This window comes from Diceros bicornis, chromosome 27, assembly GCF_020826845.1.
Source record: "Diceros bicornis minor isolate mBicDic1 chromosome 27, mDicBic1.mat.cur, whole genome shotgun sequence".
Classification (NCBI taxonomy): Eukaryota; Metazoa; Chordata; class Mammalia; order Perissodactyla; family Rhinocerotidae; genus Diceros; species Diceros bicornis.
The window spans coordinates 1,170,473-1,185,176 of record NC_080766.1 but is presented as its reverse complement, the minus strand read 5'-3'; positions in this window follow the sequence as shown (position 1 = coordinate 1,185,176).

Genomic DNA, 14,704 nt, shown 5'->3' with positions numbered 1-14,704 from the left:
TGCCTATTCGGGCATTCAGAACATATAGCACGTTGCTGCAAGCAAGCACATTCTCATTCAAAGATGCAAGTTACTATGTAGGAACAAGTTTGTATAGGTATTTCAAAGATGCCCAGAACTGAGCTAAACGTTGTATGTGTCCAACTCCTAGAAATAACTTCATGCCCCATCTCCCTTACTTCCAGCTAGTAAGGATCACATAATTCCTAACAAAGTTTTGACACAGATTCCCTATTCGGGCATTCAGAACATATAGCACGTTGCTGTAAGCAAGCACATTTTCATTCAAAGTTGCAAGTTACTATGGAGGAACAAGTTTGTATAGGTATTTCAAAGATGCCCAGAACTGAGTTAACTTGGTATGTGTCCAACTCCTAGAAATAACTTCATGCCCCATCTCCCTTACTTCCAGCTAGTAAGGATCACATAATTCCTAACAAAGTTTTGACACAGATTGCCAATTCGGGCATTCAGAACATATAGCACGTTGCTGTAAGCAAGCACATTCTCATTCAAAGATGCAAGTTACTATGTAGGAACAAGTTTGTATAGGTATTTCAAAGATGCCCAGAACTGAGCTAAACTTGGTATGTGTCCAACTCCTAGAAATAACTTCATGCCCCATCTCCCTTACTTCCAGCTAGTAAGGATCACATAATTCCTAACAAAGTTTTGACACAGATTCCCAATTCGGGCATTCAGAACATATAGCACGTTGCTGTAAGCAAGAACATTCTCATTCAAAGATGCAAGTTACTATGTAGGAACAAGTTTGTATAGGTATTTCAAAGATGCCCAGAACTGAGCTAAACTTGGTATGTGTCCAACTCCTAGAAATAACTTCATGCCCCATCTCCCTTACTTCCAGCTAGTAAGGATCACATAATTCCTAACAAAGTTTTGACACAGATTCCCAATTCGGGCATTCAGAACATATAGCACGTTGCTGTAAGCAAGCAGATTCCCATTCAAAGATGCAAGTTACTATGTAGGAACAAGTTTGTATAGGTATTTCAAAGATGCCCAGAACTGAGCTAGACTTGCTATGTGTCCAACTCCTAGAAATAACTTCATGCCCCATCTCCCTTACTTCCAGCTAGTAAGGATCACATAATTCCTAACAAAGTTTTGACACAGATTCCCAATTCGGGCATTCAGAACATATAGCACGTTGCTGTAAGCAAGCACATTCTCATTCAAAGATGCAAGTTACTATGTAGGAACAAGTTTGTATAGGTATTTCAAAGATGCCCAGAACTGAGCTAAACTTGGTATGTGTCCAACTCCTAGAAATAACTTCATGCTCCATCTCCCTTACTTCCAGCTAGTAAGGATGACATAATTCCTAACAAAGTTTTGACACAGATTCCCAATTCGGGCATTCAGAACATATAGCACGTTGCTGTAAGCAAGCACATTTTCATTCAAAGTTGCAAGTTACTATGTAGGAACAAGTTTGTATAGGTATTTCAAAGATGCCCAGAACTGAGCTAAACTTGGTATGTGTCCAACTCCTTGAAATAACTTCATGCCCCATCTCCCTTACTTCCAGCTAGTAAGGATCACATAATTCCTAACAAAGTTTTGACACAGATTCCCAATTCGGGCATTCAGAACATATAGCACGTTGCTGTAAGCAAGCACATTTTCATTCAAAGTTGTAAGTTACTATGTAGGAACAAGTTTGTATAGGTATTTCAAAGATGCCCAGAACTGAGCTAAACTTGGTATGTGTCCAACTCCTAGAAATACATTCATGCCCCATCTCCCTTACTTCCAGCTAGTAAGGATCACATAATTCCTAACAAAGTTTTGACACAGAATCCCAATTCGGGCATTCAGAACATATAGCACGTTGCTGTAAGCAAGCAGATTCCCATTCAAAGATGCAAGTTACTATGTAGGAACAAGTTTGTATAGGTATTTCAAAGATGCCCAGAACTGAGCTAGACTTGCTATGTGTCCAACTCCTAGAAATAACTTCATGCCCCATCTCCCTTACTTCCAGCTAGTAAGGATCACATAATTCCTAACAAAGTTTTGACACATATTGCCAATTCGGGCGCTCAGAACATATAGCACGTTGCTGTAAGCAAGCACATTCTCATTCAAAGATGCAAGTTACTATGTAGGAACAAGTTTGTATAGGTATTTCAAAGATGCCCAGAACTGAGCTAAACTTGGTATGTGTCCAACTCCTAGAAATAACTTCATGCTCCATCTCCCTTACTTCCAGCTAGTAAGGATCACATAATTCCTAACAAATTTTTGACACAGATTCCCTATTCGGGCATTCAGAACATATAGCACGTTGCTGTAAGCAAGAACATTCTCATTCAAAGATGCAAGTTACTATGTAGGAACAAGTTTGTATAGGTATTTCAAAGATGCCCAGAACTGAGCTAAACTTGGTATGTGTCCAACTCCTAGAAATAACTTTATGCCCCATCTCCCTTACTTCCAGCTAGTAAGGATCACATAATTCCTAACAAAGTTTTGACACAGATTCCCAATTCGGGCATTCAGAACATATAGCACGTTGCTGTAAGCAAGCAGATTCCCATTCAAAGATGCAAGTTACTATGTAGGAACAAGTTTGTATAGGTATTTCAAAGATGCCCAGAACTGAGCTAGACTTGCTATGTGTCCAACTCCTAGAAATAACTTCATGCCCCATCTCCCTTACTTCCAGCTAGTAAGGATCACATAATTCCTAACAAAGTTTTGACACAGATTCCCAATTCGGGCATTCAGAACATATAGCACGTTGCTGTAAGCAAGCACATTCTCATTCAAAGATGCAAGTTACTATGTAGGAACAAGTTTGTATAGGTATTTCAAAGATGCCCAGAACTGAGCTAAACTTGGTATGTGTCCAACTCCTAGAAATAACTTCAGGCTCCATCTCCCTTACTTCCAGCTAGTAAGGATGACATAATTCCTAACAAAGTTTTGACACAGATTCCCAATTCGGGCATTCAGAACATATAGCACGTTGCTGTAAGCATGCACATTTTCATTCAAAGTTGCAAGTTACTATGTAGGAACAAGTTTGTATAGGTATTTCAAAGATGCCCAGAACTGAGCTAAACTTGGTATGTGTCCAACTCCTAGAAATAACTTCATGCCCCATCTCCCTTACTTCCAGCTAGTAAGGATCACATAATTCCTAACAAAGTTTTGACACAGATTCCCAATTCGGGCATTCAGAACATATAGCACGTTGCTGTAAGCAAGCACATTTTCATTCAAAGTTGTAAGTTACTATGTAGGAACAAGTTTGTATAGGTATTTCAAAGATGCCCAGAACTGAGCTAAACTTGGTATGTGTCCAACTCCTAGAAATACCTTCATGCCCCATCTCCCTTACTTCCAGCTAGTAAGGATCACATAATTCCTAACAAAGTTTTGACACAGATTCCCAATTCGGGCATTCAGAACATATAGCACGTTGCTGTAAGCAATCACATTTTCATTCAAAGTTGCAAGTTACTATGTAGGAACAAGTTTGTATAGGTATTTCAAAGATGCCCAGAACTGAGCTAAACTTGGTATGTGTCCAACTCCAAGAAATAACTTCATGCTCCATCTCCCTTACTTCCAGCTAGTAAGGATCACATAATTCCTAACAGTTTTGGCACAGATTCCCAATTCGGGCATTCAGAACATATAGCACGTTGCTGTAAGCAAGCACATTCTCATTCAAAGATGCAAGTTACTATGTAGGAACAAGTTTGTATAGGTATTTCAAAGATGCCCAGAACTGAGCTAAACTTGGTATGTGTCCAACTCCTAGAAATAACTTCATGCCCCATCTCCCTTACTTCCAGCTAGTAAGGATCACATAATTCCTAACAAAGTTTTGACACATATTGCCAATTTGGGCGCTCAGAACATATAGCACGTTGCTGTAAGCAAGCACATTCTCATTCAAAGATGCAAGTTACTATGTAGGAACAAGTTTGTATAGGTATTTCAAAGATGCCCAGAACTGAGCTAAACTTGGTATGTGTCCAACTCCTAGAAATAACTTCATGCCCCATCTCCCTTACTTCCAGCTAGTAAGGATCACATAATTCCTAACAAAGTTTTGACACAGATTCCCTATTCGGGCATTCAGAACATATAGCACGTTGCTGTAAGCAAGCACATTTTCATTCAAAGTTGCAAGTTACTATGGAGGAACAAGTTTGTATAGGTATTTCAAAGATGCCCAGAACTGAGCTAAACTTGGTATGTGTCCAACTCCTAGAAATAACTTCATGCCCCATCTCCCTTACTTCCAGCTAGTAAGGATCACAAAATTCCTAAAAAAGTTTTGACACAGATTCCCAATTCGGGCATTCAGAACATATAGCACGTTGCTGTAAGCAAGCACATTTTCATTCAAAGTTGCAAGTTACTATTTAGGAACAAGTTTTTATAGGTATTTCAAAGATGCCCAGAACTGAGCTAAACTTGGTATGTGTCCAACTCCTAGAAATAACTTCATGCTCCATCTCCCTTACTTCCAGCTAGTAAGGATGACATAATTCCTAACAAAGTTTTGACACAGATTCCCAATTCGGGCATTCAGAACATATAGCACGTTGCTGTAAGCAAGCACATTTTCATTCAAAGTTGCAAGTTACTATGTAGGAACAAGTTTGTATAGGTATTTCAAAGATGCCCAGAACTGAGCTAAACTTGGTATGTGTCCAACTCCTTGAAATAACTTCATGCCCCATCTCCCTTACTTCCAGCTAGTAAGGATCACATAATTCCTAACAAAGTTTTGACACAGATTCCCAATTCGGGCATTCAGAACATATAGCACGTTGCTGTAAGCAAGCACATTTTCATTCAAAGTTGTAAGTTACTATGTAGGAACAAGTTTGTATAGGTATTTCAAAGATGCCCAGAACTGAGCTAAACTTGGTATGTGTCCAACTCCTAGAAATACATTCATGCCCCATCTCCCTTACTTCCAGCTAGTAAGGATCACATAATTCCTAACAAAGTTTTGACACAGAATCCCAATTCGGGCATTCAGAACATATAGCACGTTGCTGTAAGCAATCACATTTTCATTCAAAGTTGCAAGTTACTATGTAGGAACAAGTTTGTATAGGTATTTCAAAGATGCCCAGAACTGAGCTAAACTTGGTATGTGTCCAACTCCTAGAAATAACATCATGCCCCATCTCCCTTACTTCCAGCTAGTAAGGATCACATAATTCCTAACAGTTTTGCCACAGATTCCCAATTCGAGCATTCAGAACATATAGCACGTTGCTGTAAGCAAGCACATTCTCATTCAAAGATGCAAGTTACTATGTAGGAACAAGTTTGTATAGGTATTTCAAAGATGCCCAGAACTGAGCTAAACTTGGTATGTGTCCAACTCCTAGAAATAACTTCATGCCCCATCTCCCTTACTTCCAGCTAGTAAGGATCACATAATTCCTAACAAAGTTTTGACACATATTGCCAATTCGGGCGCTCAGAACATATAGCACGTTGCTGTAAGCAAGCACATTCTCATTCAAAGATGCAAGTTACTATGTAGGAACAAGTTTGTATAGGTATTTCATAGATGCCCAGAACTGAGCTAAACTTGGTATGTGTCCAACTCCTAGAAATAACTTCATGCTCCATCTCCCTTACTTCCAGCTAGTAAGGATCACATAATTCCTAACAAAGTTTTGACACAGATTCCCAATTCGGGCATTCAGAACATATAGCACGTTGCTGTAAGCAAGCACATTTTCATTCAAAGTTGCAAGTTACTATGGAGGAACAAGTTTGTATAGGTATTTCAAAGATGCCCAGAACTGAGCTAAACTTGGTATGTGTCCAACTCCTAGAAATAACTTCATGCCCCATCTCCCTTACTTCCAGCTAGTAAGGATCACAAAATTCCTAAAAAAGTTTTGACACAGATTCCCAATTCGGGCATTCAGAACATATAGCACGTTGCTGTAAGCAAGCACATTTTCATTCAAAGTTGCAAGTTACTATTTAGGAACAAGTTTGTATAGGTATTTCAAAGATGCCCAGAACTGAGCTAAACTTGGTATGTGTCCAACTCCTAGAAATAACATCATGCCCCATCTCCCTTACTTCCAGCTAGTAAGGATCACATAATTCCTAACAGTTTTGCCACAGATTCCCAATTCGAGCATTCAGAACATATAGCACGTTGCTGTAAGCAAGCACATTCTCATTCAAAGATGCAAGTTACTATGTAGGAACAAGTTTGTATAGGTATTTCAAAGATGCCCAGAACTGAGCTAAACTTGGTATGTGTCCAACTCCTAGAAATAACTTCATGCCCCATCTCCCTTACTTCCAGCTAGTAAGGATCACATAATTCCTAACAAAGTTTTGACACATATTGCCAATTCGGGCGCTCAGAACATATAGCACGTTGCTGTAAGCAAGCACATTCTCATTCAAAGATGCAAGTTACTATGTAGGAACAAGTTTGTATAGGTATTTCATAGATGCCCAGAACTGAGCTAAACTTGGTATGTGTCCAACTCCTAGAAATAACTTCATGCTCCATCTCCCTTACTTCCAGCTAGTAAGGATCACATAATTCCTAACAAAGTTTTGACACAGATTCCCAATTCGGGCATTCAGAACATATAGCACGTTGCTGTAAGCAAGCACATTTTCATTCAAAGTTGCAAGTTACTATGGAGGAACAAGTTTGTATAGGTATTTCAAAGATGCCCAGAACTGAGCTAAACTTGGTATGTGTCCAACTCCTAGAAATAACTTCATGCCCCATCTCCCTTACTTCCAGCTAGTAAGGATCACAAAATTCCTAAAAAAGTTTTGACACAGATTCCCAATTCGGGCATTCAGAACATATAGCACGTTGCTGTAAGCAAGCACATTTTCATTCAAAGTTGCAAGTTACTATTTAGGAACAAGTTTGTATAGGTATTTCAAAGATGCCCAGAACTGAGCTAAACTTGGTATGTGTCCAACTCCTAGAAATAACTTCATGCCCCATCTCCCTTACTTCCAGCTAGTAAGGATCACATAATTCCTAACAAAGTTTTGACACAGATTCCCAATTCGGGCATTCAGAACATATAGCACGTTGCTGTAAGCAAGCACATTCTCATTCAAAGATGCAAGTTACTATGTAGGAACAAGTTTGTATAGGTATTTCAAAGATGCCCAGAACTGAGCTAAACTTGGTATGTGTCCAACTCCTAGAAATACATTCATGCCCCATCTCCCTTACTTCCAGCTAGTAAGGATCACATAATTCCTAACAAAGTTTTGACACAGATTCCCAATTCGGGCATTCAGAACATATAGCACGTTGCTGTAAGCAAGCACATTCTCATTCAAAGTTGCAAGTTACTATGTAGGAACAAGTTTGTATAGGTATTTCAAAGATACCCAGAACTGAGCTAAACTTGGTATGTGTCCAACTCCTAGAAATAACTTCATGCCCCATCTCCCTTACTTCCAGCTAGTAAGGATCACATAATTCCTAACAAAGTTTTGACACAGATTCCCAATTCGGGCATTCAGAACATATAGCACGTTGCTGTAAGCAAGCACATTCTCATTCAAAGATGCAAGTTACTATGTAGGAACAAGTTTGTATAGGTATTTCAAAGATGCCCAGAACTGAGCTAAACTTGGTATGTGTCCAACTCCTAGAAATAACTTCATGCCCCATCTCCCTTACTTCCAGCTAGTAAGGATCACATAATTCCTAACAAAGTTTTGACACAGATTCCCAATTCGGGCATTCAGAACATATAGCACGTTGCTGTAAGCAAGCACATTCCCATTCAAAGTTGCAAGTTACTATGTAGGAACAAGTTTGTATAGGTCTTTCAAAGATGCCCAGAACTGAGCTAAACTTGGTATGTGTCCAGCTCCTAGAAATAACTTCATGCCCCATCTCCCTTACTTCCAGCTAGTAAGGATCACATAATTCCTAACAAAGTTTTGACACAGATTCCCAATTCGGGCATTCAGAACATATAGCACGTTGCTGTAAGCAAGCACATTCTCATTCAAAGTTGCAAGTTACTATGTAGGAACAAGTTTGTATAGGTATTTCAAAGATGCCCAGAACTGAGCTAAACGTTGTATGTGTCCAACTCCTAGAAATAACTTCATGCCCCATCTCCCTTACTTCCAGCTAGTAAGGATCACATAATTCCTAACAAAGTTTTGACACAGATTCCCAATTCGGGCATTCAGAACATATAGCACGTTGCTGTAAGCAAGCACATTCTCATTCAAAGTTGCAAGTTACTATGTAGGAACAAGTTTGTATAGGTATTTCAAAGATGCCCAGAACTGAGCTAAACTTGGTATGTGTCCAACTCCTAGAAATAACTTCATGCCCCATCTCCCTTACTTCCAGCTAGTAAGGATCACATAATTCCTAACAAAGTTTTGACACAGATTCCCTATTCGGGCATTCAGAACATATAGCACGTTGCTGCAAGCAAGCACATTCTCATTCAAAGATGCAAGTTACTATGTAGGAACAAGTTTGTATAGGTATTTCAAAGATGCCCAGAACTGAGCTAAACGTTGTATGTGTCCAACTCCTAGAAATAACTTCATGCCCCATCTCCCTTACTTCCAGCTAGTAAGGATCACATAATTCCTAACAAAGTTTTGACACAGATTCCCTATTCGGGCATTCAGAACATATAGCACGTTGCTGTAAGCAAGCACATTTTCATTCAAAGATGCAAGTTACTATGGAGGAACAAGTTTGTATAGGTATTTCAAAGATGCCCAGAACTGAGTTAACTTTGTATGTGTCCAACTCCTAGAAATAACTTCATGCCCCATCTCCCTTACTTCCAGCTAGTAAGGATCACATAATTCCTAACAAAGTTTTGACACAGATTGCCAATTCGGGCATTCAGAACATATACCACGTTGCTGTAAGCAAGCACATTCTCATTCAAAGATGCAAGTTACTATGTAGGAACAAGTTTGTATAGGTATTTCAAAGATGCCCAGAACTGAGCTAAACTTGGTATGTGTCCAACTCCTAGAAATAACTTCATGCCCCATCTCCCTTACTTCCAGCTAGTAAGGATCACATAATTCCTAACAAAGTTTTGACACAGATTCCCAATTCGGGCATTCAGAACATATAGCACGTTGCTGTAAGCAAGCAGATTCCCATTCAAAGATGCAAGTTACTATGTAGGAACAAGTTTGTATAGGTATTTCAAAGATGCCCAGAACTGAGCTAAACTTGGTATGTGTCCAACTCCTTGAAATAACTTCATGCCCCATCTCCCTTACTTCCAGCTAGTAAGGATCACATAATTCCTAACAAAGTTTTGACACAGATTCCCAATTCGGGCATTCAGAACATATAGCACGTTGCTGTAAGCAAGCACATTTTCATTCAAAGTTGTAAGTTACTATGTAGGAACAAGTTTGTATAGGTATTTCAAAGATGCCCAGAACTGAGCTAAAGTTGGTATGTGTCCAACTCCTAGAAATACATTCATGCCCCATCTCCCTTACTTCCAGCTAGTAAGGATCACATAATTCCTAACAAAGTTTTGACACAGAATCCCAATTCGGGCATTCAGAACATATAGCACGTTGCTGTAAGCAATCACATTTTCATTCAAAGTTGCAAGTTACTATGTAGGAACAAGTTTGTATAGGTATTTCAAAGATGCCCAGAACTGAGCTAAACTTGGTATGTGTCCAACTCCTAGAAATAACATCATGCCCCATCTCCCTTACTTCCAGCTAGTAAGGATCACATAATTCCTAACAAAGTTTTGACACAGATTCCCAATTCGGGCATTCAGAACATATAGCACGTTGCTGTAAGCAAGCACATTTCCATTCAAAGTTGCAAGTTACTATGGAGGAACAAGTTTGTATAGGTATTTCAAAGATGCCCAGAACTGAGCTAAACTTGGTATGTGTCCAACTCCTAGAAATAACTTCATGCCCCATCTCCCTTACTTCCAGCTAGTAAGGATCACAAAATTCCTAAAAAAGTTTTGACACAGATTCCCAATTCGGGCATTCAGAACATATAGCACGTTGCTGTAAGCAAGCACATTTTCATTCAAAGTTGCAAGTTACTATTTAGGAACAAGTTTGTATAGGTATTTCAAAGATGCCCAGAACTGAGCTAAACTTGGTATGTGTCCAACTCCTAGAAATAACTTCATGCCCCATCTCCCTTACTTCCAGCTAGTAAGGATCACATAATTCCTAACAAAGTTTTGACACAGATTCCCAATTCGGGCATTCAGAACATATAGCACGTTGCTGTAAGCAAGCACATTCTCATTCAAAGATGCAAGTTACTATGTAGGAACAAGTTTGTATAGGTATTTCAAAGATGCCCAGAACTGAGCTAAACTTGGTATGTGTCCAACTCCTAGAAATAACTTCATGCCCCATCTCCCTTACTTCCAGCTAGTAAGGATCACATAATTCCTAACAAAGTTTTGACACAGATTCCCAATTCGGGCATTCAGAACATATAGCACGTTGCTGTAAGCAAGCACATTCTCATTCAAAGTTGCAAGTTACTATGTAGGAACAAGTTTGTATAGGTATTTCAAAGATACCCAGAACTGAGCTAAACTTGGTATGTATCCAACTCCTAGAAATAACTTCATGCCCCATCTCCCTTACTTCCAGCTAGTAAGGATCACATAATTCCTAACAAAGTTTTGACACAGATTCCCAATTCGGGCATTCAGAACATATAGCACGTTGCTGTAAGCAAGCACATTCTCATTCAAAGATGCAAGTTACTATGTAGGAACAAGTTTGTATAGGTATTTCAAAGATGCCCAGAACTGAGCTAAACTTGGTATGTGTCCAACTCCTAGAAATAACTTCATGCCCCATCTCCCTTACTTCCAGCTAGTAAGGATCACATAATTCCTAACAAAGTTTTGACACAGATTCCCAATTCGGGCATTCAGAACATATAGCACGTTGCTGTAAGCAAGCACATTCCCATTCAAAGTTGCAAGTTACTATGTAGGAACAAGTTTGTATAGGTATTTCAAAGATGCCCAGAACTGAGCTAAACTTGGTATGTGTTCAACTCCTAGAAATAACTTCATGCCCCATCTCCCTTACTTCCAGCTAGTAAGGATCACATAATTCCTAACAAAGTTTTGACACAGATTCCCAATTCGGGCATTCAGAACATATAGCACGTTGCTGTAAGCAAGCACATTCTCATTCAAAGTTGCAAGTTACTATGTAGGAACAAGTTTGTATAGGTATTTCAAAGATGCCCAGAACTGAGCTAAACTTGGTACGTGTCCAACTCCTAGAAATAACTTCATGCCCCATCTCCCTTACTTCCAGCTAGTAAGGATCACATAATTCCTAACAAAGTTTTGACACAGATTCCCTATTCGGGCATTCAGAACATATAGCACGTTGCTGCAAGCAAGCACATTCTCATTCAAAGATGCAAGTTACTATGTAGGAACAAGTTTGTATAGGTATTTCAAAGATGCCCAGAACTGAGCTAAACGTTGTATGTGTCCAACTCCTAGAAATAACTTCATGCCCCATCTCCCTTACTTCCAGCTAGTAAGGATCACATAATTCCTAACAAAGTTTTGACACAGATTCCCTATTCGGGCATTCAGAACATATAGCACGTTGCTGTAAGCAAGCACATTTTCATTCAAAGATGCAAGTTACTATGGAGGAACAAGTTTGTATAGGTATTTCAAAGATGCCCAGAACTGAGTTAACTTTGTATGTGTCCAACTCCTAGAAATAACTTCATGCCCCATCTCCCTTACTTCCAGCTAGTAAGGATCACATAATTCCTAACAAAGTTTTGACACAGATTGCCAATTCGGGCATTCAGAACATATACCACGTTGCTGTAAGCAAGCACATTCTCATTCAAAGATGCAAGTTACTATGTAGGAACAAGTTTGTATAGGTATTTCAAAGATGCCCAGAACTGAGCTAAACTTGGTATGTGTCCAACTCCTAGAAATAACTTCATGCCCCATCTCCCTTACTTCCAGCTAGTAAGGATCACATAATTCCTAACAAAGTTTTGACACAGATTCCCAATTCGGGCATTCAGAACATATAGCACGTTGCTGTAAGCAAGCAGATTCCCATTCAAAGATGCAAGTTACTATGTAGGAACAAGTTTGTATAGGTATTTCAAAGATGCCCAGAACTGAGCTAAACTTGGTATGTGTCCAACTCCTTGAAATAACTTCATGCCCCATCTCCCTTACTTCCAGCTAGTAAGGATCACATAATTCCTAACAAAGTTTTGACACAGATTCCCAATTCGGGCATTCAGAACATATAGCACGTTGCTGTAAGCAAGCACATTTTCATTCAAAGTTGTAAGTTACTATGTAGGAACAAGTTTGTATAGGTATTTCAAAGATGCCCAGAACTGAGCTAAAGTTGGTATGTGTCCAACTCCTAGAAATACATTCATGCCCCATCTCCCTTACTTCCAGCTAGTAAGGATCACATAATTCCTAACAAAGTTTTGACACAGAATCCCAATTCGGGCATTCAGAACATATAGCACGTTGCTGTAAGCAATCACATTTTCATTCAAAGTTGCAAGTTACTATGTAGGAACAAGTTTGTATAGGTATTTCAAAGATGCCCAGAACTGAGCTAAACTTGGTATGTGTCCAACTCCTAGAAATAACATCATGCCCCATCTCCCTTACTTCCAGCTAGTAAGGATCACATAATTCCTAACAAAGTTTTGACACAGATTCCCAATTCGGGCATTCAGAACATATAGCACGTTGCTGTAAGCAAGCACATTTCCATTCAAAGTTGCAAGTTACTATGGAGGAACAAGTTTGTATAGGTATTTCAAAGATGCCCAGAACTGAGCTAAACTTGGTATGTGTCCAACTCCTAGAAATAACTTCATGCCCCATCTCCCTTACTTCCAGCTAGTAAGGATCACAAAATTCCTAAAAAAGTTTTGACACAGATTCCCAATTCGGGCATTCAGAACATATAGCACGTTGCTGTAAGCAAGCACATTTTCATTCAAAGTTGCAAGTTACTATTTAGGAACAAGTTTGTATAGGTATTTCAAAGATGCCCAGAACTGAGCTAAACTTGGTATGTGTCCAACTCCTAGAAATAACTTCATGCCCCATCTCCCTTACTTCCAGCTAGTAAGGATCACATAATTCCTAACAAAGTTTTGACACAGATTCCCAATTCGGGCATTCAGAACATATAGCACGTTGCTGTAAGCAAGCACATTCTCATTCAAAGATGCAAGTTACTATGTAGGAACAAGTTTGTATAGGTATTTCAAAGATGCCCAGAACTGAGCTAAACTTGGTATGTGTCCAACTCCTAGAAATAACTTCATGCCCCATCTCCCTTACTTCCAGCTAGTAAGGATCACATAATTCCTAACAAAGTTTTGACACAGATTCCCAATTCGGGCATTCAGAACATATAGCACGTTGCTGTAAGCAAGCACATTCTCATTCAAAGTTGCAAGTTACTATGTAGGAACAAGTTTGTATAGGTATTTCAAAGATACCCAGAACTGAGCTAAACTTGGTATGTATCCAACTCCTAGAAATAACTTCATGCCCCATCTCCCTTACTTCCAGCTAGTAAGGATCACATAATTCCTAACAAAGTTTTGACACAGATTCCCAATTCGGGCATTCAGAACATATAGCACGTTGCTGTAAGCAAGCACATTCTCATTCAAAGATGCAAGTTACTATGTAGGAACAAGTTTGTATAGGTATTTCAAAGATGCCCAGAACTGAGCTAAACTTGGTATGTGTCCAACTCCTAGAAATAACTTCATGCCCCATCTCCCTTACTTCCAGCTAGTAAGGATCACATAATTCCTAACAAAGTTTTGACACAGATTCCCAATTCGGGCATTCAGAACATATAGCACGTTGCTGTAAGCAAGCACATTCCCATTCAAAGTTGCAAGTTACTATGTAGGAACAAGTTTGTATAGGTATTTCAAAGATGCCCAGAACTGAGCTAAACTTGGTATGTGTCCAACTCCTAGAAATAACTTCATGCCCCATCTCCCTTACTTCCAGCTAGTAAGGATCACATAATTCCTAACAAAGTTTTGACACAGATTCCCAATTCGGGCATTCAGAACATATAGCACGTTGCTGTAAGCAAGCACATTCTCATTCAAAGTTGCAAGTTACTATGTAGGAACAAGTTTGTATAGGTATTTCAAAGATGCCCAGAACTGAGCTAAACTTGGTACGTGTCCAACTCCTAGAAATAACTTCATGCCCCATCTCCCTTACTTCCAGCTAGTAAGGATCACATAATTCCTAACAAAGTTTTGACACAGATTCCCTATTCGGGCATTCAGAACATATAGCACGTTGCTGCAAGCAAGCACATTCTCATTCAAAGATGCAAGTTACTATGTAGGAACAAGTTTGTATAGGTATTTCAAAGATGCCCAGAACTGAGCTAAACGTTGTATGTGTCCAACTCCTAGAAATAACTTCATGCCCCATCTCCCTTACCTCCAGCTAGTACGGATCACATAATTCCTAACAAAGTTTTGACACAGATTCCCTATTCGGTAATTCAGAACATATAGCACGTTGCTGCAAGCAAGCACATTTTCATTCAAAGATGCAAGTTACTATGGAGGAACAAGTTTGTATAGGTATTTCAAAGATACCCAGAACTG